General features: G+C 39.3%; 1 long non-coding RNA gene across 2 annotated transcripts in view; it reads left to right on the top strand.

Annotated features, from left to right (window-relative positions):
* The window catches only part of LOC148054789 (uncharacterized), a 31,295-nt gene extending 7,519 nt beyond the window's left edge, over positions 1-23,776 (top strand). Inside the window, exons 3-5 of one of the 2 annotated variants that reach the window (XR_015706981.1) lie at positions 17,913-17,993; positions 18,455-18,532; positions 23,695-23,776. This is a non-coding gene — a long non-coding RNA (uncharacterized LOC148054789). Of the gene's footprint in view, positions 1-17,912; positions 17,994-18,454; positions 18,533-19,710; positions 19,909-23,694 lie in introns of those variants that run through there. The other variant, XR_015706982.1, reaches the window with a different exon arrangement.
* The last annotated feature ends 441 nt before the right edge of the window (positions 23,777-24,217 follow it).

Genomic DNA, 24,217 nt, shown 5'->3' with positions numbered 1-24,217 from the left:
CAGCTGAAGCTAGAATCGCAAACAATTGCTGTATCTAACAAAAATGACGTGTGCCAGCCTGCTAATGGCACAGGCATATATTAACCTCCCACCAACATGACAGAATTTCAGAAAGTTCATGCATATGCTGTCTTGTTGACCTGCTTAACGAATAAGAGTATTTACTTTTATAGGGTGCTGGGAAAAGAGACGGTGCATTTGTAACAGGAGTATTTTTGTAGATGATGTTAAAATTACTGAAACCTTTGAAAGAAAATCTACTGTTAACTATAATCGAAACAAATGGGGGGGGGGAATTACGAGTCCCAAAGACACATAAAGAGCATTATGCTAAATTAAATTACAGTTGTTTAATTAAGGACTGCTAAGATGCAAAAGGCTACGAAATGATCTGATTTTGGTGACTTTTAGCAACGTTCATACTAAGTGCTTCCATCTTAGATGTATAAATACCTGTTAAATAAGTAATCCTTTTTTCTAAGGTTAAGGCAAGAAGTCTGTCCAGGAGTTTCAGGAAATGGGGCTGAGAAGGACATCAAGAAGCCAAAGTAACATCAAGTCTTCCATCCCTTTTGACCCGTGCTTGTCTAATGTTTCTTCAAAGCTTGAGTAATTTCCTTGGGCAACCTCTTCCATACATTTCAAATTTGAATCCTGTATTGCCTTTGCTGCAAGTGAAGACAATTACTTAATTTGGCTTTGTCTTTGACATGCAGAGTAGATTACTCTTTCCAACTTTGTCTGTAGCTCTGTGAGTATTTGAAGTCTGTGTTACGAATCCCTCCCAGCCTGGGGCACCCTGTTTCCCCAGAGGTGGTGTTCTGGAGCTATGTCACCTCTTGACTCCCCTCTATCAAGGAAGACTTCAGCTAGTGCCTCCCTCCGTTTTGATGATGAAAACTTTATAATTACAGAGTGCACAGTGGTTTGCCATTGACTTTGCCTCCACGTTGTAGGGGTCTCATTTAGCCCATGCTTTCTCTCTGTTTTATCAGAGAGGGTACCAAAAGCTTATAACCAAGATATGACCTCTCCTGGGGCTTACCTATCTACATGGTCTGCCCTCCTGTCCAGGAATGAAATCGGACTGGTTTGATACAGTTTGTATTTGACAAACCCATGTTTGTTGTTAGTACCTGCAGACCCTTGCAAAACTTCCCACAAATAGTCTATTCCTTCTGGTATCCTTTAAGAAATTGGATTATCCGGTTAGCCTAGATCTCCCTTTTCTTCCCATCCTCACCTCTTTTTCAGGGGCACTGTGCTTGATCTTTTTCAGTATTTCCAGACCATATGTGAGCAATTAAAGGTAATATTTAACAGTCTGGAGAGTAGAAACTGGCTGAATACATGTCTAAGACAAATTCCATAAAGCCCAAGGAAAGTATTTGCAAGGGCAGGAATACAGAAACTAATGTGCCAAATAGCAGCAAGTATCAAGGGTCATGACATGCAGTGGCACAAAGAAATCCATGGCAGCCAGTAGGGAAATGCAGCAGATAAAATAGAGGCTGTTTGCCTTGTGAAAGGTCACCCCTGTATGTGCTAATAAACAATACAGCTTTATTTTATTTTCAGAGGAAAGGACATAAAGCAGTTGGATGGCCAGCAGATTGGAGCCAGTGTCCTGGCAGGTGTGAGGGGTCTATTACAGGTCAGCACTGACAGTGCTTCCCACCTCCTGACTGTGCCTTGGGGAGCTCATCCTGCCAGGGGGGACGCTTCTACTACCTGACTTGTACCAGGCTTTGAGGCTCATGTACTCCCTGGTGTAACCACACACAAACTCCAGGCAGTGTCATAAGCAGCACACAGCTTGGTTTTTTTGAAGAGGATGATTTAAAGTATGGGTTTTGTGGACTTCTCTTTTTGTGGTCTCTTCTCCCTAGTAACAAGCAATAGGACGAGAGGGAACAGCCTCAAGCTGCACAAGGGGAAGTTTAGGTTGGATATTAGGAAAAACTTCTTCACCAAAAGGGCAGTCAGACACTGGAACAGGCTGCCTAGGGAAGCGGTTGAGTCTCCATCCCTGGAGGTATTTAAAAGATGGGTAGATGTGGTGCTCGAGGACATGGTTTAGTGGTGGACTTGGCAGTGACAGGTTAACGGTTGGACTCGATGATCTTAAGGGTCGTTTCCAACCTTAACAATTCTATGATTCTAGGACTTCAAAGAACAGATGCACTAAACCATAGTGATATTCCATGTGTATTTTAAAAGCATATTTCCATGGATACCAAACAAAAATTATTCCAAATTAATTAATGTACTTGGACTTTGTATTTTTAATGTCCCCTGTGGGAGTTCCAGTTCAGAAATAAAGTAGCTTTACTTCATTTTTTTAATATGGCTAGTGCTCTTCAGCTAGTTCAAGCTGATCAATTTATTAGACATTTTTAAAATGTTTAAATAAGGATTAATGACATAACATGAGCCTGAGCAGCATCTTCCACAGACTTTTCACAATCACAGTATGACAAAATGAAGTTTCAAGAAATAAATTTGTGTGTTAGGATATCTGATGTGTAGTACACGCTAAAAACAGGCATAGTAAATGTAAAATCAAGGTTCTTCACACTAAAGCAGCTTTCATGAAAGTTAGGAATAACAACAATAAAAAGATTCAGTTGTGTGACATTGGTCTATGTATCCTATATATACCTCCCTATGGAGACTGGAAGTTGGGAAGGAACAACTCTTCACATCATGATCATAGCTTGAAAGGCTATGAATATGATTGCCTCCTTTGCTTCAGTCAGTAGGAAATCACTGAGTAGTGCTGCTGAAGAATAATCTTACCTGTCCACTTAATGATCAAAACAATAAAGAAAAAGCTGTTGTGTCCAGTTGACAGAAATTCTTCTGAAAACCAGGACAAGCTTTGGGTTACTTATCCTAACTGAAATCAAAGTTTCCAGTTTATTGTTCAGTAGTTAATAGAAAGTTAGCTGGTAGTAATGAGTTATTTAATCAGACTTTACAAATCACCCACTAGTCACTATCCAGGGAACAGAGCCCCTGCATGGCCTCAAAAGAGGTGACCGACTTTTTCAAAGCATACGCACATTGTACCACCAATGTGTTTTTTTCTATTGGATGTGCTTTTAGCATCCTATTTTGACATATTTGGGTTGTATATGTCCCTGCTGGTTTCCTTTAAACACTGGGAGTAGCCAAAACCCAATGAAAATGTTGCTTTTTCTCAAGAAAAAATACTAACTATCATTAGCTTTCCAGAAAAAATAGACTTTTCATAGGACTGTGAGGAGATGGCACACAGTAAAATACTCCAGCTCAGGTATGTGCATACAAGTTATGTCCCAGACTGCAGGGGAGGTCTGCAGAGAAAGACTGATGAAGTTACTGAAACTGCTGGAGATCTACAGCTTCAGTTTCCACAGCTAAAGTTCCTCCTGCCCCCACCACTCCTTTTAGGAAGCTCTCCAGCCAGAGGACTGCACTTAATGCCTGCTGGGAAAACTGCATGCGATCTCAATACCAACAGAAGTAAAATCATGGGGGAGGAGGGTGCAAAAAGGGACAGGGGAAATAGTAAAGAACATGCAGAGGAAAGTTTATACACAGAACAAAAATCCTCTATATATTTTCTACAATAGTTAGATTATTTCAGCACTTTGGTGGGTGACAGTTATTTCTTGTTTTCCTACTGAAAGTGGTAGGAAAGAGTGATATTAAGAGTGGTTGTACTGTTTTAATTTACTCTTAATTAAATCTTACTGCATTCTATTTCACTTTCAAATTTTCCTGTGTTTATGGGTGATTTGCAATTCAGACTTATTATTCATGCTTAAGTTGCCATTTATGCAGGTAATTTCTGTGGTTGCTAACAAAAATTTAATTCTGAGATTTGATAGCATTACTTTTAAGAAAGGTCCTGGAAAAGTGTGTAGTTAGCTTGTTTTTGATGTCAGATACTGTTGAGTGGGTTGAGAATTCAAGCTGAGAAATCAGGAGTATCTATTTTCTTCTCTTGTGATTATAATGCTGTCACTATATGTATTTTGGCCAGTGTTTTTCCTTTGGACTGTCAGCTGAAGAAAACAAAAGGAACGAAGAAAGGACTAATAGATGTGTTTAAGAAAGTCTTCTATATATGTATTTGTACATATTTGCTTTCAGTCATTAATTAAATAGTGAAATGTGAGAAAACTAGACTAAATTCAAGCACAGATTACTTCACTACTGTTTGGCTGTTGGGCATCAGCTTGTTAAATGTGAATCTTTACCTTTTGACCTTGTAGTTCCAGAATAAAATTAATTGCATTTTCTTTGAGGCAGGAGAAGGAGGGGTGAATAGGAAACCAAATGTAGAAGGCTAAAAAAAAATTAGTGATCATAGTGTTAAATACTGGCAAGCTTCCACACAACAGCAAACTTGAGATTGAAGGGGTGTTTGTTTTTCAGCTGTGAAGAGACTTATCGTCACCTTCTTGCCAGCTCACTGATAGTTGTGCTTGATTGCAGCTTTCCTGTGTTCAGCTGACTTTGTCGTGACTGTGTATTCCTGTACGAATTCTTACCCAATGTTTGCATCCATTATACTTGGAAATACTTGGATATATTTGGTGTAATGTACCCTAACGCAGCTATAGCTAACCCAGAGTGTCCAGTTAAGCCAGGGCAAATACAGCTAAGCACTTCTTAGCTGTGGATGGTAAGGTGGGTGGACCGTTGATCTTAAAGGGCAATGAGCACTGGCATAAATCATTGTAGAAGTGGAAAAATAAGTTTGATTTTGCTGGCTCAAAAAGAACAGCATGTATCACTTCAAGTGAAAGAAAATCACTATTATCAGAACAAGGCAAAGGACAGATGCACAGTCCCAAATCTAGCCAGTCCACTGTGGGGTGCAGGTACCTCCTTTAGCTGTTTGCATAGTTGTTGATATAAAGCAGAGTTAAAAATTATATTCTGAGAGAAGCTACTCAAGACAACCAAAGGTTATATGTAACAGTATGTTTCATATGCTCTACTTCTATTTAAACTCTTATTTGCCATCAGATTAGCATAGTCTGAGCAATCCTCTGTATTTAGGACTAAAACAAACATGTAAAGGAAAGGACAAATTGCATTAATACTCAGATGGTCTCTTAGACAAAGCTAGCTCCATCTGATTTTTCTATCTAATGCAGAACTGTGGACTTTAATGTGCCTCTATCTGCCTTCAGTAATTTTAACAAAAAAATGGATGTTGCAGTATATTCCACAGAACTAAAAATTTCAAGCAGTAAGACAGACCAAGTCAGAGTTTTCCATTGCTTTCTAATCACTATGGAAAGTTACAGTTATAGGGAAAAATGTCATTTTAAGAATTAATAACATCTCTATTTTTTAGCATTTTCACCTCTGTGCTCTCTCAGGAAACACTGGATGCCACTGAGGGCCCGCATCCTAAGGCACTTCCCAACAATGATTTCTGTTAAACCATTATGAATATTTTGCAGAGCAGTTGACTTCACTTGCGTATTCCTTTCCATGCGTATGTTTGCATTTTGTGGATTCTGTAGAAATAAAGGAAAACATTAATTTAAAAAGGGGAAAAATCCCATTTTATATCTTATCTTGAAGACTAGTAATGTCATTAAAACACTATGGTGGCAAAAAAGGCAGCCACTGAAATTCACGCATAAACTGTGGCCAACTGACTTGGGGCAAAAAAAGAAGTAATGTGAGAATTTGTGTTCTTCCTGCACAATGCACCTCTGCCGGCATATGCTTTTGGTGGAGTGGCAGCTTGCTTCTGTGGCCCAGGGGATCATAAATGCATCTCTCCTTAATGGCCAAACACAGCTAGCTTTAGTGGCTTCCAAATCTGTGACTTGGCATTGTAGAGCAGGAGGTCATCATAAACTTGTCCGTTGATTCGGACACTGATAATAAGTGCCTTGCACTGGGGGAGTTGGTCATGCAACTCAACTTCAATATGTGGAGTGATGTTTGTTACATTTACTCTAACAGCTTGCTTAAAAAAAAAAAAGAAAAATAGGTGTACTGGTGCCTCTCAGGGCTTGTATTTTTCTGATTTTTTTTTTTTATGTGTGTCTGTAGACAAACTGTTGTTTGGTATGCATCAACTAAATGGAGAGGAAAAATCACCTGGGGGAAACCTTGTCAGATTCTGGCTACAGGCCAATTTCAAGCATTTTATGACTGCAAATTTGTTGCAGAGAATCAAAGAAACAGTAGGTAGAGCATCCAGAAGCAGAATAAATGAACCTCTGTGAAATTCCATCAGGAGAGCCAGTACAGCAAGAGAAAAGAAAAGCCCGGAAAGTTTGCCTTTCCTTTGAAGCTTTTCTAGAGTGTATCTTTAATGATGAGTGGCTGTGACATTTTTTCCAGGTGATAATGAATGTACAGATTCGAGATTTTTAGGGAGCAGAAGATACAGCTAAACAAAAATAAGCTCAGGGTGCCACTTGCACTGACAGTTGTCTGTAAGTATTCCCTGGGACTAATCTGGATGAATAATGATAAAGGTAGCATTTGAAAGTGTGTATGGGGGGGATGATGATGATGATTGTTTGCTGAGTACTTGAAACTGAAGGGACTTGGGTGGTGGGAATGCAGAATCCTCCCTTCCGCAACAGGCGGGGTGGGGGGGACTGAACTGCATGACAAAAGCTGGGCTCCAAACATTTGGACAAATTTAGAGAGACAGGCACTTAAGTAAGAATATGCAAGAAAAATAAATAGCTTGGTAAAAGCTCCTTGTAGCAAATGTGCTTAGTAATAGGTTGATTTTGACTTCTAAAGGAATTTCTGTCAAACAGTTATCAGGAAAGACTACAACTGTGAAGGTATCAAAGCTATGTTTGCAGAAATTGGGCTTCAGAGCACTTGTAGAGGGAAGATGCTTGTCGAGTTTCTTTACATGTCATTTCATGTTTCTTTTCTTTATGAATCTTCCAGCTGTGATACATGCTGTCTGTTTAAAGACAAGAATACTCCAGCAGTTTTGTTTTTAAAGAAGTCTCTGGCAGGTGCATTGTATTTATTTATTTACTTTGGTTTTTTTCCTCTTTGTCTTTGAGAAGAAAGGTGGGGAAGTGAAACAAAGCACAGAAATGAAGCAGCTTGCCACACTGTGAAAACCTCTTAAACATAAATAATAAATTTTATTGACTAGGTAATTTTCTCTGATACTCCTGCTTTTCATATTTTTAACTGTTCTCACTCAAGACAGTGTTGCCTAAATACAAGGAAAATGTTTGTCTTGATATTGTTAAACTGAAAGAAGCATTAGATTTGTGTTAACAGACAATCAGGTTTGAAAGCATGTCAAAAATATTTTAAATGCAGTTAGAAAAGCAAATACGCTTTTTTCCAAGTGTCTGAAGACTAATTTCACGTATAGTTAGGATAAGACTGGGATGGTATCAAAAAATGCATATTAATTGCTGCTTTTACTTTTTGCATGGAATGTGTATTACATGTTGAAGGTATCCTTTCTGCTCACGAGTCTTTAAGGACTTTGGCGTTACATGTAGATCAAATATTGGTACCCCCTCTATACATGAATCTATTCTTATCTCTGTGTAACCCATCACAACAATGACTCCTGGCTGATGAACTGAGTATTCTTTTAAGCACAGGGAGAAAGAAGAGATGAAATGGATTTATTTCCCATTTTTGGACTGCTTAGTAGCCCACAGTTCAAACATGCACTGCATAATCTAGTGAGAATTAAATGTCATTGTTCGAATGTAAGAGGAATGATCCACTGAATTCAAATTATGAGGAACCCTGAATTGCTTTCAGCTGTCCTCGCAGGTGGTTGCCAATCTGAAGGATGAGTCAAGTGTACATGTATGTTGGCAGAGCATGAGCAGAAAAGGCAAATTGCATTTGCAGGAAATCAGGTGTTAACTGACAGGGGTACTTGGTGTCTTGTGTTTTGTAGCCATAGCCAGAATGTCTCTGTTGCTGCTGTGCCAAGGAAAGGGCTGTTCAGATTATGTCAGAGAAACTGTGTCACGTTTGCTTTTAGGGCTGGAAGCAGGAGCTTTGAGCTATTTCCATTATGGTTTTACATAAAGTTTCCCCGGTACAAATAGCAAGTCACACCGATATTGTACCGTTACCCAGTTCTCCTGTGCTGCTGGGGTGCCATCAGTGCCTCTGGGTACTTGTGTAGGCTCCAGTAGGTTCTGGCCAGGGCTATGAATGTGCAGAGGAGGTGGATGGACCTCCCCAGTGCAGGGGGATCCTCCATAACCAAAGCAGAGAGCAGAAAATTTCTCCACCCATAACTTCATACTGAATTAATTTAAGATTTGAACAGAACAGCTAAAAACCTGCTGCTCTATTCAATAGTTTATGAATTATATTCTTTTTCTTTGGGACAAAAAGTCTAAGTTGGTCCCTGAATGTCTGCATGCATCACCTTGCACAAGCATCAAATCCTTTTCTCCTCCAAAATTTAAGTGCAATTTGCTGAGGTTCAAAGCTGCGGTGGGATGACTCATTCCTCCGCCAGGCAAAACCACCATGTGTATCTTGCAGTGTCAGTACAGTGATGTAGGTGAAGAGGATACATGACAGAGCATCAGGCAGGATCTATTGCTCATACTTCAAGATGTAAATCAGTCAAAGATAACTTCAGGTAAGAAAGAAACCTCTTCTCTGGGTATTTAATGTCTAGCTATAAATTTATGAGGACTCTGACTCCCTCTCATGCAGCAATATTGACTAATGTGTTTTTCCCATACACAAGTGTGCATTTATCAGTTTGTTCTGTCCACAGTACACACATTTGCAGTCTTGATCACAGATGAGGAGACTCCCCTCTCCTAAGATTTTTTTTTTTTAAGTACAGATTCACTTTAAAAGTCTGCAGAGGATGCTGTGGCTGTTCAAACAGCTCTATTGAATGGCACCCTGGGCAGCCATGGAGCAGTGATCTTCACAATCCAAAACTTTGAGAGATTATTTTATAAGAAAAACATATTCATAGTGTGGAGTTTTGTCTCCAGGCCATTAACATGGTAAATATGATGAGAAGGATTGTTTATAGTTAGAGCTGAGTTCAGGTCACTTTTTTTCCAGGTAGTGCAACCACATGCTTATAAACAGATCTCTCCTGCTTTATGTTTTAGGCTTTGAAAGAACAGTATTCTAGAGACTGTGTAAGCTACATGTAAAAGCTTGCATGCCTCTCAAAAGGAACTGCTGTTTTAAGAGGGTGAGAAACATTAGAAGCCTCTAATTACAGCAGTGCAAATTGTCAGTGCTTGTATAGTAGGCTGTATTAAAATGTAGTCTGTGTTGGTTTGCTTTCAAGCCAAGATAACAACCTCACAGGAAACTGGGCTTTTACATCAATTAATTTAAAATTGATATGGCTGCAGCGCAGCCTAGATAAGAAACTGCTTGCCCCTCGTGCTTCCAGGCGCTTGGTGAAACCGGCCCTGGAAAGCCAAGCAAAGGCCAAGTATCAGTCGGTGCTAATTCCCTGCTGCTACTCCTGCAGGTAGCTTGTGAAGAGGATACAAAGGCTATTAAATTTCAGTGTCCCACAACAGCTTTATAATAAGCTATGTGCTTCTGTAATAATTTATTGTTTTAATTCTATTACATTGTTCAGACTAAAAAGATGAGAAATAAAAATCTTGCAGGCATATTTCCCTTTAGTACTTAGCTCTTTTAAGGCTGAGGAACAGGATAAGGAGAGACACAAAAAATAGAACTAAATCTCACTGGCTTGAACCACAGCTGTGGAGGTGCGTGAACCTATACAACCATTAAACTCTTTGACACCACACATGGCACTAAAAATAACTTCTTACCATGTGTGAAATTCCTACAGTACAAAGTGAAACAGTGGCATGAATAATGGGTAGCAGGCTCTGGAAAGGGTCTTTACCATTTTGTAGCTGTAGCTTGGTAGGCTGCAGCCTTGCTCCTTCAGGTTCTTCAGTCTCTGATGAGAGCGGGATGACACTATGCTAGAGATGAACAGACTGGGGTTTTTCATGGAGATCTTCTGCCCTCTCACTCCCCCAGTTTGGCGGTGGGTAGAGCTAACAAGTGCACAGCCTGAGATGATGCGGTTGCTGCTGGAAGGCTCGAGCCCTTCTGGGATGCAGCAGGATTTCTGAAAGCTGCCGTAACTGTTGTGCTGTGTATCGACAAGCCATAAACTGCGACTTTGTGGTGGGATGTTTATTCACAGTGTTGTGTAGCTGCAATGAGAAAGTTAACAATGGAGAAATTGCTAGTTAGTTCATTAATACTGTAGATTTTTTTTAAATTAAAAAGTAGTTGGCACAGATTGCAGGATTTACTAATCAACGTGTTAGTTCATTCCCAAATGTCTTGTACATCTTGAGTTATTTTTGTCCAGCTGCCTCCTGCATATCCAACTTGAACAGTCGGAAATAAAATCAAAATTCAGTGCATTAGTAGCATGCTGCTAGGACTTGCCTCTGACTTACTCATGTAGGGATCTTCTAAATGCAAGTAAATAGGGTTGGGGGGGAACAGCTAACAGATATGGGGAGATATTCAATGCCTTTTACTGAAGCTGAGAAAACTCCTGCTGGTGGGCCACACACAGCATTGTTTCCTTTGTAAGCTGGTTTTGGAAAAATTCAAAGATTGTGTTAAAGATGTTTATTTGTAACTGTGCAGTAAGGGCTTCATAATCTATATCCAGTTATGACATTAAAAAAAACCGCTTAATTCTACAGTTGATAGGACTTCTGCATATGAAAAGTTAAGCATAGTCATGTGCTAGAATAGTTTCCCTGCACTGGAGACCCCTCAAGTGTATATGAGCACAGGAATTGTTCCCCGTGTGTGAGCAGTTACATCTCAAAGAGGATGACCCCATCAGATGGGACTGGATTTTGTTTCGTGGTTGGGTTAGGAAGGACAAAGGTGTGTGTTATAAAGTCAGAGGTGTTTAGTATCACAATAAGAAGCTTAAAGAATAGGGAGTTAAGATAATGAGACTAGGACACTTAAAACTTTCAACCAAGCAGGCCTTGCCTCTGAGACTTTGCACTACTTACCCGTGATGCTCACAGGTGAGGCTAAAGGAGAGGAGAACTATCAGCTCAATCCTGTTCGGGCAATTTGGGTTCGACAGCTCTTTCTTGTGCCTTCCTCTTGGTTTATGCTGCTGCTGTCTGCACCAGCAGAGCTGGGGAAGGGGTCAGGCACAGGGTCCCTGTCCTCTCTGGCTCTGTTGTGCTTGCCTGCATGTAGCTCCTTTTTTGTACTGAGCCCTCCTTGCAAGTGTACTCACTAGGGTGTCAGAGACTGAAATCTAAGCAAGCATCCAGCAAAATCACTCAAAAGATACCTGCTGACAGAGGGAGCTCTTGATTACATTGTTAATGAGCATACTGCTGAGCTTTTTGTCCATTCTGCTTCTGTTTTGCTCTTTCCTTGTTTAATGCCTGTTCACCATGGGCATTATTAGGAGCTGGAGCACAAATGTAGGAGTCTATAATAAACCTGAGGCTCTAGGGCATGTTTTTGCTAGAGAGGAAACAATAAATGCTTATTTTCTTTTCAAGTAGCTCATCTGAGCTTTGAGCAATTGGAGAGAGATTTCTCTTGGCAGGCACAAAAAGGATTCTTGCTTTAAATCGCAGCAGAGAGATGGTTGTGCAGAGGAGACTGGTCAGCTGAGCCACAGCTGCTGCTTGCCCATGGACCTGCTTGATGAGCAAGGTGAATGCTGCTGTGACACCGCCTCCCCTTGCCTGGCTTCTTGCTGCCCTGCCTATTCCCAAAGTCCTTTCCCATCCTGCCCCTCCCACACAGGTACCTGAGCTGCCTTCTGCTATCTGATGGAAAACCACTGTTTTCAAGTTTCTGGAGCTTTTTTCAGATTAGTTACCAGTGGTACCCTGGGTGCAGGTATTTAAAAAGAGTTTGCTGCCTCGAGAGCAGACTTCCATTACCGCAGGCTTATCTGGGACAAAGCTCATAGCAGCAGAAAGCCAAGGGTCAGTGTATTAAAGAAGAATGCAATAATACATTCGGTTGGTGGGCTATCTTGATTTCGATATAAATGCAGAGAATTACATTTGACTGTGCCCCTTTCAGGCATGTGAAACACTAATGGTAAAGTAATTTTTATGTGGCTTACTTTGTTTTGATATAGTTATTTAATAAATGGAATTCTCTGGCATTCTTGTCATTCTGTCTTTCTACACCAATGTCTGAGCAGGGATAATTTTAACTGGAATTAATGACTACCAATGGCACTTACACAGGTCCTTGGGTTTAAGTGCTAGCAAGCTAAATCTTGGAAACCTGAATTCCAAAAAACATCAGAGATGTTTAAAATTCCCTGTACTGCAAACTAATATTAATCTACGGTTTGGTCTGCTGTTCTGAGCTAAAAGGATCCATAATTTCTCTTCCATATATCCTTAGCCCAGCCCACAGTTGTACCTTGTACTGCTAAACCTACTTCTAACAAAAGAGATTTTGTTGCTAATAATGTGCTGTCAGAGCCTGCTTTTTTGTTTCAGCCATTTTCTAGCCCTGGAAATGGCATGGCTTGTCCTAAACCCCTTTGGTACCTAGACGTTCTTCACAATCACAGACTCCATCCTGGCTTTATTTCTAGCCAGCTTTATGATAAAGGTAATGATAAATTTCTGATTTTCCTTTAAATAATTCTTACATTTGGTCATGTATTATTAATGAGTACAGAGTGACATCCTAGAAGATGGTATATTTACTGTTTTACCATATTCTTATTTCTTATAAATGAGAAAGGAGCATAGATCACAGGTTACTATGCACAGACAAACTACAATGTGGAAGGAAAAATAATAAATTGTAGCAATGTTCTCCTTTGCCAGAGGACTGTTTGGATGGTGGGGGGGAATCTGGGCTTCTGCTGATCCCATCTGGAGCAGGTGTTGAGCAATGTGCAGCTGATGGAGCAAGGAGTTGTCCTATTGCAGCTACTCTGTGCAGGAGGCTGACAGGACTGCTCCAGACAGAACCTGGTGCTGCCCCAATGCAATGCAGCGTGTGCCCTCAGGGCATGCTGCTTGGGTTTGTGTGCAGGTGTAGTTTTTTAGGGGTGTGTGCCCTGTGAGGATGACTGTGATGGTAGGCAAGTCGGGACTGGTGGTAGCTGAGGTGGACAGAGGCTGCACGAAAGTCAGACACTTAATTTCTTGTATGTAGCATCTGCTGTGGTCTAGTTGTGAACTATGGTGACAAGAAGCATCAGTGACTGTACAGCTAAAACTTGTACTTGGAAAACAGCGGGTGATAACTTGCAGGAAATGGGTAGAAAGATATATCTGCCAGGATGAGCGTTATCTGCTGTGTAAAGTAGTACCTTTTTCCAGCGACCACGTTGGCAGGACAGGACTGCCAAGGCAGTTCTCAGCCTTAATAAATGATTTCCCGCTAACAGTTCTTATCTTGTATTAGTGGCTTTTATTATCCTGTAAGTGTTTCTTTTCTGTAACAGAAGCAAGCTGACTTTCCATAGATAACGCTGATGTGGGTAATGCATCTGTGGGTGGGAGGTGCCCATGCACTGAATGCCAAGCAATGGTTCCCTCCGGTGGAATGCAAGATGCAGTTTTATTGGGATGCTGCTTTGTGTGTTTGTCACTATGCATAAAAGCAGTGAAAAAGCAAGATTTCTAGCTAGTGGGGAGCTCTCAAAAAAGAAGCAAACCTCACCCTGCCCCCAGTTTCCAGAGCACCAAGGCTTCCAGAAAATGTGCACCTCGGGAGTACCAACAGCACTTCCAAAATAAAATACGCTCCCAAGGCTGCCGAGCCACAGCAGTGAACTTGTTCCCAGCTTTGCTACTACTTTTCAAACTTGTTCTTACTTTCATTGGTCCTGGCTCAGTTTATAGTATATATTGCAAAACAGTCATATCAACAGTATAATATAATTTTTTCTTATCGCTAAAATTATTTTCTTACTGCCTTGTTCCCAGAAGATACTGCTGCTGTTGTGACAACTAAATACATGGAATAGCCTTAGAGTTCAAATATGACTCATGGTGTGTAAACTTACTGATACAGTAAACCTAAAAGTAAAAAAAGGAAAGATAATGATTTGCTTTTTAATGGTTTTTGACTGTTTATAGTTATGTGCCACTTACATTATTTAACTTCAAATACATTAAAATTGTTTTTTATCAGAAAACTACCTGTATAAAGGGGATTTAAACTTTTCTTTTTAACAAAAAAAAATTTCGAGAGGGTCTTGCCATTGCCTTTTCTGTTTCTTTGTCCCCTAATGTTTAGTACCGAATTTTGTATCATTGGGAAATCTGTAACAGTGTAACAACTTTAGTAGTTTCTAATTTACACAGAAATTCAGCTTGTGTTATGGGAAAATGTAGATCTTTTGTGATATTAAAAAAAATATTTCTTTTTGTAAAAGAATATGAAAGCATCTAATTTTCTTGTAAAGAATACAAAGGGAGATACAGAATGGTGAAAAGGACACATTGAATTTCCAGTGAAAGTCATGGTAATGTGGGCACCTGCCTTTATCACTGCATCACTATTGCAGACAATGAAAACCTGACTCTAAGCAGTGAAGGGAGTTTTCTTTAGTTTCCAGGATGTGGACTCTTTTTATAAAATGTTACTACATATGTAAAAATATCATACAGTGTGCCTCGTCCTCTTCTTATTACTTGCATACGATTTTTGTCACTGCTGGCTGCTTGTCTTCTGAATTTTTTTCCTAGGGATGTTTTAAATGCCTTTTCTTTTTGCCATGTATCATTGGACAGAGCTTACACTCAGTGCCTTCACTTTTATCATTTCCAACTCCAGAAGGCCCACTAGAAATGTATGTGAGAATCATTAGAAAGATCACTGAGGACTATTCAGACAGAAGGATAAATCACGCTAGGTTTCTTCCAGTTTTCAACTCGGCTATCAAGCATCCGCATCTTTCCGTTAGTCATCTTGTTAACAGAGACAGGCAGACCCAGCATGTTTGGCTCTGTTCTGCTCCTCTGGCTCACCTTTCCTGATATTTTTCTTGAATCACGACTTGAATTGCAAATAATAGGTTTGCTTATATGAAAGGATACCTCTTCACATGAGTAGAAGCCGTGCGTTTGGACTCCTTGAAAATGGCTCTGTGGCATTTCATATGCTGTGTTCTCTGGTCAGAAGTTCAGGATGTTCCACTTCTAAATTTGATTTCCAGCTAAAATATAAATGCATCTCATTGACTGATCATCCTTGGAAGTTTCTATGCTTTTAGAGTTAAGGATGTGAATGATTAATGCCTCTGCTGTGCTTGGCTATGAATCATTATATGATGCCCTGATTTTTCTTTCTAAATCTCTGTGGCTGTAGCAAATAAGGTGTTTAAGGGAGAGAGGGGAGGAAAAAGGGTAGAATATGACCTTCCTAACAGTTGCATTTCAGATGAAATAATATTCCTGCAAGGACACGTTTCTGTTTGAGTTACTACCTAGCTTGTGAACTGTGACAAAGTACAGACCTATCACCTGCAGGCTTCAGTAAGTAAATCCAAACATACAAAACTTGAAAGTGAAGCAACAGACCAAGCTGTCAAGATTTAAGTTTTAATACAATCGTAATTAATTTTAGTATTATTTCCTCTCAAGTTCAATTAGATGTTTTGGGAGTATGCAAACATCAGATATTCCCCTGGGAAACACACTTGTCCCCTCCTGGTGGCCAATATTGTTTAAAGAATCCCTGAACCTCTCTCATCTCCCTCTGTTGTGGTGCAGAGAGGCTCCTGCCATAGGAACCTGCTTCTCACAGCCCTCTCACCTGATCCTCTTGGGCCATTTTCAGGGGATGAGCTCCCTGAGGTAATGACTAAAAAAAGCATAAAGTTAATAGCAAGTCACACACTGGGTTCAGACTTTTGTCCAGACCTCAAGAGCTGATGTTGTCTATCCTGTGTGTGAGTAATGAGTTCAAATTATTGATTTGAAAACAACGGGGCGTGACTCATCTAAGTGCAGGTATCTACACTTAAGATGAAATGTGTTTTCCCAAACAGACACCCACATTTTGCTGATTCATTTGCTCTGGTGCTATTTCACCATCCCAGCAGCAGAAAGCAGTACCTCTCCTTTGCTTGTTGACAGAGCATTTTTGCTCACTGAGGACTTGACTTGGGTATCTGGTGGGGTGGATGCAGTCTGGGAGGGGCAAGGTACCATGGGGGACATGCTTCAACTCTGCTACTGATTCAAATCAGAGCAAAGAGGAGACTAGAAATGTTCTGCAGGGCTCCTGCAGTGACAGGTTTGAGAAGTAATAAGTGATTAAAAGTGCTCTGCTGTGTTTGCTCTCAGGAGGGCAGGTGCCAAGCATTTGCCTGGCAGCCATTACCCTGAACAGAGTGCGCTGTCCTAGAAGGCACAGAGTGACACTCATAAATTCCACTTGCCATATTTCTCCAGTGATGGGGCAAGAAGATTTACTATTTGTTGTCTTTATTTGTTAGGGGAAAAAGTGCTTTTTCTGATGCTGTTTTTGTCATAAATACAGAGAGAGCAGGAGAGCACATTTTAATTAAAAAAAAAAACAAACATAATTTTGGACAGTCTCTTCCATGATGAATCCCTTCTTTGCTGAGATGTTTGGAATGAAGTTTTCACATGGAAAAGCTTTTAGAATAATCTGTGAGCTGGTGGCTGCCCACTGAAGAGGAGATGGCAGTGGTATTCAGGGGCATGAAATAATTCTACGCTGCTGCAATAACATCTAACTTTATACTAAATTCTGTGCTCTTATTCAAATGTGGCCATAGCAAAAGCACTTGTGTCACCTTATGGCAGGTGTCCACTCCTCCTAGGGAAGACAGCAGACTCAAAAGAGGATAGGAAAATAATTTCAGATTTCCTTGGTTTGCCTTTTACTTTCAGTCTTTTTTTTTTTTTTCTTCTTCCCCAAAGTGATTGTTTGCCCTAGTCAACCTCTTTCAGAGAGAACTATTGAGAACTATTTTCTTTCAGGCATGTTTCTGTAGCTTGGATCACCTGGGAACACAGTCTCATGCTACTATGGGGACTAATTGTACAGAGTAATTACTGAATCCTCAACTCTCCCAATGATTGTTTTATAAATAATTCCCTGCTTTAAAAGTTGATCACGCATATGCTTCCTGAAACAACTGTGCAGAGCAAATAATTCTCTGGAAATGTTGCTACTTCTGTCACATGGCACAAGACGAAAAAAAGTTGCCGGGTTGTGAGAAGCAGCAGGTCACAAGAGAGGCTGGCTGGCTCCATGCACTGTTGCCCAATGCACCACGGCTCTACCAATGGAGCAGGCTCATGAAGGCAATTTGTTTCGGTGCAGCTGATGAACTCATTCCATTTTAAAGCAAGAATGGTGGAGTGATGCTCTGTTACAAAGCTCTGATGCTTGGCAAAACCTACAACTAAAGGCTTGCTGTAGATGGAGGGATGAAGCTTGGTTTCCAATAAAAGGGAAAGGAGTTAAAGGTGTATGTGTGGCTCCATTAAAATCCTTGCCTCAGGCTTTTTCTTCTTGCTTCAGAAATTCAAATGGATACAGCAATCCGTGTGCTGTAAGGGGGACTATGTAGGTAACGGTATAAATGTGATGGAATGCGAATTTAAAATAGTGAATGTGCAGTGGTTGTGTAAATGACAGACTACAGATTGGGTTTTGCTAGATATATTAGCATAATAGGTGAAGCAGGCTGACAGTGTTGTTAAAACCAACACTGGAGCATTTGTACAGGGCAATCAATAAACCTTCTGGCCACAGTTCCCAATGTCAGGTGAAGAAAATGTTTTAATAGAAATTCAGTTTATATGTCTGAAGCAGAGGAGGTATTTGTATTTCTTATAGTAACAAATGTGCTTTCCTCCTTGAAAGTATGTCAGATGAATTTTTTTCTTTTTTCATAGGAAATGGAAGACCTATTGTAACAACCAAAACAACAGAAGTGGCAGTAGGGCACTGGCAAGTGAATTAAGCATCAACCACAGGTGATTAGCTAAGGCAGAGGGGTGTCTCAGGATGAGTGCTTGCAGGCTACAAATGAAGATGTGTGTATGTGTGCAGCCTGAAATAGGAGCAAATTGTATTGAATAAGTGAAACATAATATTTATAACCCTACCCCAACAATTTATAACATATCTGCCTCCTACTACAGAGGGCAGGAACATAATCAGGAATATTTCTGAAAGCTAGAAAATATTGTTTGTAAATGAGCATGTTCTAGTAAATGTTTTTTAACTGTTTTCGGGATCTGTCATCTGCAAAAAAATAGTTTTCAATATAGAGATGAATTTTTTTGAAAGAGATTTTTACTGCTTTAGCTTATGGTACCTGTATGAATGCTGTAGCAGATCTATAGATGAAAAGACTGCACAGTTTGGCTTCTGGTTTTGGTTTGCATTTTAAAGGTAAAAAAAAAAAAAGAATTCTTTCTCCTGTACTTTTCAGGAATGTACCTTTGACAATGCAGTTAATGAAATACAGGAACACGATGATAGCTTACAATTGCCTTGCTGGAGACTTGAGGTAGGCCATAAATAGCCTATATCTGGGCGTTGTCATCAAAGAGGTATTTTATAGCTTGAGGGTTGTTCATCACTCAGCCCCTTTCGAAGGCTGTCAACTTCATTTCATGGTATTTGCATGACTGTTTGAATGATGTGGCTCCCTGAATCTACTGTGGCATTGCTGGTCTATGAAAGGCTTCCCAATAGTATCTCTTCCTGTTAGAAGTGAGATGGGAAAAAGGGTTAATGGATTTCCTTTAGGTTTTGACAGCTACCAGCAGTTACCATTTATTTTGTCTCCATTAGAAGTGGCTTAATCTTCAAGTTTAACAGTGATGATGATCTAACCACAAAGAACAGGATCTTTTCCCCAAACCAAAACTTAACACAGGTTTGGTGTTTTAGCCTCTCTTGCGTTTACTTTCCTTTTACCTAAAAATGCTTTAGAAAGTAATTTAAAAGGCTAGAAATCTGAAAGGCCAGATTAATTACAGAAAGTTCAAATCTGCTCATGTTGTTTGTGGCTGTGAAGGAATAGCATGTCCCTGCTTGCAGACCCAGCTTTGTTTTACCAGCCAGAGAGCATTGCCCATCAGCCCCTTGCATTAGGCACACAGCCCTGTCTCTAGAGTGCTCTGCGGGGGAAAAAGTCCAGTCAGGGCTCTTGCTTGAAGCTGCATTGATCCGACTCCACCAAGCACGTGAGAGAAATGATGGCAAATCCCTTCCCCAGACAGAACAATACCATTTACTACAAGATGTGATCTTCAGAAATCAATCAATTTTGTATTTTTCAGTAAATTTAGGCTGCTCCAAATTAAATTGGAAAAATTGACTGGCATGGAAGTAATTCTTCTAAGTAAATTTCTGCCTGGATCCCTGCAATAATATCAATGCAGATTTCATGAATATGTTTCATTAAAGGATTTTCATTAGGAATGAGTTTCAAAATTTGCTAATATGTTAGACTCCAAGGACATCCATAATTATATCCATAGCCTTTCTAGATCTATCCTTTTTCTCCTCCTGTCTCTCACTGCCTGTATTAATAAGCATTTCTAAACTGCCTCTTAGTGCAATAGTCTGGCACACTTTACAAATTACAAAACCAATTTTGTTTTCTTTATAATTGTTTTGTCCCGTAATCTTCTCTTTCATTACTTTTAAGCATATTATCCTTCTGCTTTTTTAATAAAGTGGTGAAAATGAAAGTCTAATCACAGATGGTATCTAGATATTGGACCCTGGCCATGCTATCTCGTATGTTTTTGAACACATCTTCAGACAAAAGCATGTGCCACAAGAAGTGAACATGTCCAGACTCGCACACTGAAAGGACTCCCAAATTTCTGAAAAGGTAACTTTCCGGCAAGGGATCAGGGACCTTTAATGTGGTTGGTGGACAAATCCATTTAGGAGAAGGATCCCATTATTTAAGGATCCATCTATTTAAGAGAAGGATCCCACTCATGGTGACTGGCTGCCGGAGACATCACTGTTCAGTGTCCAAGAAAACATGGCCTCACGCTGCCTTGAGTCTTTTCCTGAGCTCTGCTAAACTTTGTGTGCTGGTGGGTTGCAGACACTCTTTTGACCATAAAAAGAAGTGTCTCTGAGACAGCAAGAGAAATGAAAATGTGAAAATTGTGAATGTTTGAACATTATTCTCCTGGTGAGTTATTCTCTCTGAAATTCATAGAGAACCTGACCTAGGGTTAATGAGCCTTTAGGGTGCTGCTTATTTTGGTCTGGCTCAAAACTGTACACTAATGAACTAGAAAACATTCCAAGTAAAAGCTTGAGTTTTGATAAATATTCCTTATTCTCTTTACTGTCTAATGCAATCGTTCTGTATTTTGTTTTCCTGAAGTTCATGAACATATTTGCCTGTGATCTTGATTCAGCTGTTGCCACTGAAAATATTAGTCTGAGTTTAGTGATCTTTCCAAGAAAAGATAACATGCTGTTATATTTTGTCACCATGTATCATTGCACGTAATTGAACAGTGATGATGAGAGATGGTTGATACCTTACTATCTAAAATGCTTCTTATAAGAAAATTAATATTTTCCTAAAAAGGAAAGTCTTGTTATTAGAAAATTTTTAAGTATCAGTAATTAGGTTGAAAAGTTGCACTCAACAATTGGAAATTTTCTGTGATATAGGCCCTTTTTCTTTTGACCTCGTTCAATAATCTTTGGATGAATAAATCAAAAAGAATGCCAGTATGGAGAACTGGTTACACAGGATTTCCTAAAGAACATATACAGTGGGTATTGTTAAAATGTACATCCTTTCTTTATTGAAATGTGTGTGATGTTTCACAATGGGTGACGTTATAAATATTAGAGATTGAACTTTTTACTTCTGTTGGGTCTAAAACATCTCTGCATTTTTATTAGGAGATAAGCCTTTCACAAACATATCAGTTTCTGAGAAATACATATAGAAAAGGCAGTTACAGAAGAAAGACATATAATGTTACAATGATCATCTTCAAATGGGAAAAGTTTCGGAACAAAGAACAATTACCTTTTTAATTGAGATTCACACATTTCAGTACATGTATCAAAAGGACTGCAGAGAATATTGAGGTAAAGCAAACTGAAGTTCAATCTGGGATTGTGTGGTTGGTCGTTGCCAAAACCATCTCGTAAACAGTTTTATTTTTTGGTGCTAAGTGTACTTTGGGGTAGGTAAGCTAAGAGAATTTGTTGCAGGAGGAACTGTTTGTTTCCAGAAGCAGAGGCAAAGCAGAGAAAGGTGGAGAAGAATATTCAGTAATCTAACCTTTCCTCCTCCAGGAGAGGAAGATACTTACACATAATTTTACAGCTTTATTTGGTCCTCTTTCTAATGCCTGAAATAATAGGCCTTCAAGTCGTTGCCCTTCAAAGACTCTTTTTTTTTTTCCTGTTCAAGTCTATCCATCAACATTGTTATGCTGTAGAAATAACTCTCAAATTATTTTAAAAAGTATTGCCCTGTCTTTTTTAGAAATGATTATCCATAGGACTTTTGCAGATAATGTACATCAGCTAGCTTAGCTTTATTCCTTCAGAACAAGAAGAGTATGCAATTTAACAAGTGTCACATTTCAAATCCTTAAAAACCACTCATACAAAGCCTTCTGAACTTCCAAAAAATAGGCGTTTCTCATCGGGCTGAAGTACCTGAATTTTGAAATGCTCCCTACAAAATGCAAGTTTATTTCAGGATTGTTAGCAATGCTAGGGCACACTGATTACCTAAAAAATACACATACGTGCTCTAAACTTTTATTTAATGTTATACCTATTCTGTAAAATGCTGGATGTTTCTGTGATCATCTTTGAAGTAACAGTAAATAAGGTTTCTGTTCTAAAAGTGCATCTACCTAGCTTGAAACGTTTGAATAACTCGCTGAAGTTTTATGTGCTCAAATTAGGGAAGAACTTAACGCTCTATTGGACTGAAGGTTTTAGTATTTTCTACTGGTAGTTTCGGTGCCTGCCCATAATTATTCAATAACAATAATCTTTGACATAAGCATATGGGAGATTAGAACCTTACAAACACAAGGAGAAATTTCCCAAGCCATCACTGTCTTATTAAGAAAGGACCAGGTTAACAAGTTGACTTTCCTTCTCAGTGTGGAAATGTCCTGGTTTAATCAACCTATTTCAAGCTGGATAGGCTGGTTGATGGGTTTATTTTTTCCTTCCTTCCTTCTTTATTTTGAACTAATGTTGATTCACTAAGAATTTGGTGATAAAAATAGTAAGAAAGGCAAACAGGCAACAAAAGCTACGTGAAAATACCATGAAATGATCGCACGCAATCCAAGTATTTTGCTTGTGAATGTGGGACCCACCATTAGGCTCTCCAGTCTTCTGATAAAGTGTTTGTAAGAGCTCTTTAAAACTAAGAGCAGAGTAGGTTTCAGCATTGACAAATGCTAATTTTGGAGTTTACAAATGATCTAACAGTGAGGACATTGCTCCAGTGCTTAACATCTTCAGTTTAAGCTTAAAGGGGCAAAGTAGCACTGCAGGTTTTTATCTCCTGCTTATAGGTATGGGCTAGGGAAGGTGGAGAGGGGATTATTTAGGTGCAATTACTAGTTCTTGAAGGTTTGTTTTCTTTTATGAAAAAAATGTATGATGTTTGGAAAGCAAAGTGATTTTTATAAGTGTATGTTTAGAATTATTTTTGCACATGTAACAGTTTTCCCTTTATGGTGAAACAATGAGTACAAGATATAACAAAAGGGTTGTTAGTTCAGGTTTTGTGGCCTGGATAAATCCAGGTATTCAAATGTCACCTCTAGGAGTGCTTGAATATCTTCAGCCCTCCTAGAGGGGCTTGCTGCTCCTCTTTTGAGATGATGTCTTTATCTGCAGGCTTTTACAATCAAGCACTTTCAAGCTCACTGAAAGCACAGGTTATTCTAATCAATGTTTAGTATATGCTCTCTGTCCCTATTATCTAAAAATAACCGTATTGCATCAAAATAGAATTTGTCAAGCTTTAATTCCAAGACTTGAAAAAATGCAGAGGAGTGAAAAGGATAAGTTTACATATCTAGGGAGGAGTTCATTTTTGAAGTGACTTTTTCCTTTCACTTTCTTGGAGAAAGCAAAGCATTTATGGGATTTTCTTTGGCTTGATTGAGGATAAAAATTAAGTAATATAAGCACATGAATCTTACACGTGTCTGAAAACAGACAAGAGGTATCTCCTTAAATTAAAAAAAAAAAAAGGAAGAGACATGTTTAGCAACTAAGGGGTTGATGCAGGATATACTTTAATTCACTTGTATTCATGTTCTGTTCTGTTGCAAAACAGTTCCAAAAAAGGTGGTTTGGTTATCAGTTCTGAGCAAACCTCAATATCTGGGAAATTGATTTCGAAAAAAGTTTAAACATATAACCAAAACCTTGGACACCTATTTCTAATGTTATGAGAGCTTTAGCTAGATGTGGGGTTTAGTTGCCAGATAAAATCAGTTATTTTTATAAACTAAAATATCGGCTAACACTTCCTTCACTGCATTGGATCTCTGCATAGAAAGTACTAACATGAGCCCAAACGTTTTTCTTTAACATCAACTGTTTTGCTGAACAATTTTTTTCATTTATTATAGGTTGAATGTAAAACACTTAAGGTATTTACCATTGCTTTATGTTTTTCATTTTTAGGTAGAAATGCAAATTAATCAAGAACCCCCCTGATACTCCTCTGCCTTTGCTTCTGGTTTGTTATCTTTTTTTCTAAGAGGAATTTGAAATGATTACTTGATTTGAAATGTACTGCTTTTTACTTCTGCAGCATTTCTGTTTTCAGTCCTCACTGTTTCAATTAAATTTTCCTTTGACTTTGTCATTTTCTGACTGAAGGGGTCAGTATTTAGGATCAAGGCATGTATGTGAGATCCCAGATTTCTCCCCCCTGCTTTTGTCGAAGCTGGGAGGGGCTCAGCAGAAAGCTGCAACGGCTGCTGCCTCATTCTAACCATGAACCATAAAACTCGGGTTCATTTGTTCTTGCTGAAGACTCTGTCATGCTATCAGGATTCAGGATAATTGAATTGCTGCCCACTTCCTTCCCTGTAATCCTCTCTCTTACCCTTCTTTACTTGTCAACAGGACTTAGTGCGGCAATTTGCCATGGCTGCTTTCTGGATGTTTCACCTGGGTCTTTTTGTCTGCTTGTGTCATAATG

Source organism: Nipponia nippon, unplaced genomic scaffold, assembly GCF_047370975.1.
Source record: "Nipponia nippon isolate SJK-2023a ecotype South Korea unplaced genomic scaffold, ASM4737097v1 scaffold_3, whole genome shotgun sequence".
NCBI classification, from domain to species: domain Eukaryota; kingdom Metazoa; phylum Chordata; class Aves; order Pelecaniformes; family Threskiornithidae; genus Nipponia; species Nipponia nippon.
This window is presented reverse-complemented; position numbering and strand designations above follow the sequence as displayed.